Source organism: Dama dama, chromosome 9, assembly GCF_033118175.1.
Source record: "Dama dama isolate Ldn47 chromosome 9, ASM3311817v1, whole genome shotgun sequence".
Classification (NCBI taxonomy): Eukaryota; Metazoa; Chordata; class Mammalia; order Artiodactyla; family Cervidae; genus Dama; species Dama dama.
This window is the reverse complement of record NC_083689.1, coordinates 41,752,157-41,756,674: the sequence shown is the minus strand read 5'-3', so window position 1 is coordinate 41,756,674 and position 4,518 is coordinate 41,752,157.

The window sequence follows — 4,518 nt, the reverse complement described above, 5'->3', positions numbered from 1 at the left end:
CTAAGATCCCGTAAGTCACGTAGCATGGCCAAAAACAAACAAACAAACCAAGAGAAAAAAAAAAAAGATTCTTTCTATTTCCGTCTTATAGTTCTGGGAGTAAGGGGCTCAATTCAGCAGCTGTCACTCAAGCTCTCCCACATCTGGTAGTTGATGTTGGCTGGCCTCTGATGGCCAGCACACCTCTGTGTGTTCCGGGCTTCCTCACCATAAGGCTGTTGGATTCCCAAGGTGAATGTCCCAGGCGGGCCAGATGGAGTCTGTGTCACCTTTTGCAACCAAGCCTCAGAAGTCATACGGTATTACTTCCTGCCAGAATCAGAGGTTCACCCTAATTCAAGGGAAAACTGTCGATGTCATATTTTAAAGAGAAAATGTGGGATAGGAGATCTTGTTTCAGCCATCTTAGAAAATTCTACATCCCAATTGGTCCTTAATCCTGAGAGAGGGGTCCAGCAAGTGTGCCCATTTCTCAGGTGGCAAAACCAGGCACATGACGGGGCCTGCCATGATGGTATCCCAGCCTTCTCCCTCCAAGAACTGAGGCCTATGGAGGCCATGGTATGAGCAGTACCCTCAGGCCCCACCATGTAGCCTCCTAACTAACAAAACAGGTCCAACCACATGCTGGCTGAGGAGAAGGAATAAGTCAAATCTCTGCCCCTGTTTCCCTCAGTTGCTGGGAATAAATGGCAGGCCATGCTGCTCAGCCAGTCGTGTGGGTCACCAGGGAAGTCAGTAACATGAAAATTAAGGAAAACACAGAGGGGCTGTGATGACTAACGGAGACCATTGGACATCCAGGTGTCCTTTGGAGCTCCAGCATCACTGCACACATCTCTGTCAGTCATCCCTCCAGTATTCTTGGGCTTCCCTGGTGGCTCAGATGGTAAAAAATCTGCCTACAATGCGGCAGACCTGGATTCGATCCCTGAGTTGAGAAGATCCCCTGGAGGAAAGCATGGCAACCCACTCCAGTGTTCTTGCCTGGAGAATCCCATGGACAGAGAAGCCTGGCTGGCTACAGTCCATGGGGTCACAAAGAGTTGGACACGACTAAGCGATTAAACACAGTATAGCACACCACCCAGGTAACTCACTGGATCCCCTCACCAACGTGTAAAGAGCGTATGTGGTTGGTATCACTATTTCTGCCTTACATGTGGGGAAAGTGGGGTTCCAAGGAGTTAGTCCCCTACCCAGGGATGCACAGTCAGGACGCGGTAGCAGGCTTGGGGCATCAAACCAAGGTTCTTGGATGTCTTCCAGTTTCTTTCCAAAACTGTTTGGCAGAGCATGGAGTCTATGGGGAGCACCATGATGCTGGGTGGGCAGAACCTCATGAGAGTAGAAGCCACATATTCCCCCTTCCCCACATACCTGGGCAGTCGGGGGGTGGGGGGGCCAGGGCGGGGGGTCTTTCCTGCTCTTTTGGGCAGGACAGGGCCATTCATGGTCCATTGCTGCCCTCTTCTGGCCTTGTGCTATATATTCTCAGGTTTTGCAAACTTCAAAATTGAGAGGCTGCAGAGTCCTCCAAGAGCTTGGGGTAGGGGCAACAGACTATACAAGAGTGATTGACTTGCTGCGGTCCCAGCAGAGACACAAGGAGCACGCTGCCTTAAAACTGAGGCTTCAGGACTGGGGACCTCATGTTCCCCTGCCAAGAAGGGTAGCTGTGCCTCCAACTACCCCTTCCAAAAGCAAAAGAACACATTTTTGGAGCCCCGCTGTGTGCCATAGCATATAAACTAGTCACAAAAACGACTTCCCCCTTTTGCAGATGAAGCTGAGGCCAGAGAGGAGTGGGCTTACCCCGGTCTCCGTCCTCCTGATCCCTAGAATACTACCAGAAATGCATGGTTTGCTTTTGGTTACCACAATGATTGGGGGACACTCCTGGCATTAGTGGGTAGGGCCAGGCACATCAAACATCTGAAATGCAAGGGACAGTCCCGCCCATTGATGAACCATCTCAGTGAGAATGCCAATGCTGCCTGCGTCGAGAAACACATGCCCTAGCTTCAAATCTTAACTCAGCTACTTCCTCTCTTTCCCTGCCCCACTGGCCTCCAATGCCACCTCAAAGGTTGGACATGAGAGAATGGGCACAGGAGTGCTTAGCATGGGGCCAGAGGAAGAAAAGAGTGGGCTTTTCTGAGCAGGAAGAGGGGAGGCTTCCTGGTGTTGTCCTGCCCCTCTTGTAGATACTTTCAGCCCAGGAAATGGCCAGTCCTGGTCTGACTTCCACCCTCCTGACTCTGGACATCGCAGGAGTGGGTGAGATGTGAGCTGGGCCTGACTGTGGCCTTCTCGCCCTCTTCCTCAAAGCTGGAAAAGTTCCTGAGGTAACCTGACTTCTCTGAGCTGTCCTGAGTCACAAGACAGGCTTATGTTCGGGCTCAAGACAGGGCCAAAGATAGGCCCCTCACAAGACTCTCAGACTCCCTCTGCCACACAAACACATACACACTAGCATACTCCTGCCTACCTGCTAAGTCGCTTCAGTCGTGTCTCTGCGACCCCATGGACTGTAGCCCACAGGCTCCTCTATCCATGGGATTCTCCAGGGAAGAATACTGGAGTAAGTTCTCATGCCCTCTTCCAGGGACATCTTCCCGACCCAGGGATCAAACCCACTTCTTTTATGTCTCCTGTATCAGCAGGTGGGTTCTTTACCACTAGCACCACTTGGGAAGCCCACAAGCATACACATTACATATACAAAGCTGGAACTGCATGATGTACAGACATCTATGGGTCTCTCTACCAAAGAAGAGGATCAGATCCATTGAGAAAACCAGTGACCACATTTCACATACAGGGAGGGGGGTTTGGCCCTCAGAAAAAAAGTGCACGCCATAAGCAAACTTCCTTGGTTAATTTGGAAGGAATTTTTTTCAAGAATCATACCTAAAGTTTAATTCAGCTTTACATTTAAAAGTAAGAAACTTCATTCTGTGTGTGAATATGAAAAAGTTCTGGAGATGGATGGTGGTGCTGGATGCACCTGAGTGTATGCCGTTAATGCCATTGAACTTGTACACTTAAAAATGCTAAAATGGGGACTTCTCTGGTGGCCCAATGGTTAGAATCTACCTTCCACCACAAGAGATGCGGGTTCGATCCCTGGTGGGGGAACTAAGATCCTGCATGCCACAGGGCAACTAAGCCCTCACGCCTCAACTAGAGAGCCTGTGTGCTGCAACTAAGACCCAACATAGCCAAAAATAAAATATTTTTTAAATGTTAACATGGTAAATTTTGTTGTGTATATGTTACCACAATAATGAAACTCCAAATATTCTTTAATAAATGCTTTAAGTAGGAATTCCTTGGCAGTCCACTGGTTAGGACTCAGCACTTCACTGCTGGGACCCAAGTTCAATCTCTGGTTGGGGAACTAAGATCCCACAAGCTACACAGTTCAGCCAAAAAAAAAAAAAAGCTTTAAGTCTTGGAGAAGAAATGAAGAAATCAGCAATGAGGGGGTGAAGCAGAAGGCTGAGACTTGTGAAGAGGTGACAAGAAGGACAGCAGGAGCCTCCCCTTTCTCCAGCCTGCTCAGGCCACCCAGCTCAGGCTGCAGCCTCCCGCCCTGGTTCTAGGCTTCACCAGGGCAGAAAGTTCCCGGAGGGGATATCTCTCTGTATCCTGCTTTCCAGTATCTTAGGGGCGTTCTCCTCTCACTCCCTGGAGTTGGGAGTCCAGCCTCCGCTTCACTCTTGCTAAGTGTTTAAGAACAGCCGTTTCCCTGTCTGAGCCTGCGTCTCCTGGCCGTGCATAAGGCTCAGGAGGCCTCCTACCTCTCCTTCCACCTAAACACTGTAAGATTCTCACAGTGGTTCTATAGCTCGGGTTCACCCTGCCTGGATTCCAGCAGGAGTCCCAGAGGTCACACCCAGGACCTCCTCGGCCAGCCCCAGCAAGTGGCCCTGTGCTCTCCTTCTGCCCTTTCTGCTGCTCCTTCACAGGGCTGTTCAGTGGCGCCCTTTCCGCTGCTCCTGGACTTCGCCTGCCTTGAGACCCGAACCAGGCCGGGTGCCTGTCACACGTTCCCAGGGCAAGCTTACGGCGCATCCCATTTTATGCTCGGGGAGGGAAGGCAACTCAAGGACTGAGCCTGAGGCCCCAGGTGAGGCCTCTCGAAGCGCAGAGCCCCCTCGGGTGTAGGCGCAGCGGCGGGATCACCAAGGTACACTTCCAGAGGAAGGAAACCACAGCGGTCGGGAGGGCGAGGTCAGTGATTTGGTGATTTGTCCGGAAACCAAAGCTGGGGCAGCACTAGGCAAGGCGAGCACAAACCCGGCTTCCGCTCGGCACTGTCTATGGAACTTCTCTGGGGTGAGGAGCCCACCAGACTCTAGCCAAATTAATTAAGGAACAAACGCCTAATAGACCGCCTGGGGGCGGGTCCCTGGGGCAAACAGGAGCCCTGAGTCGCGCTTTTACAATGGGCGGGGCCTCTGCTGGGCGTGGCTTTGGGCGGAGCCCGGACGCTCCGCCCCGCGTCCCCCA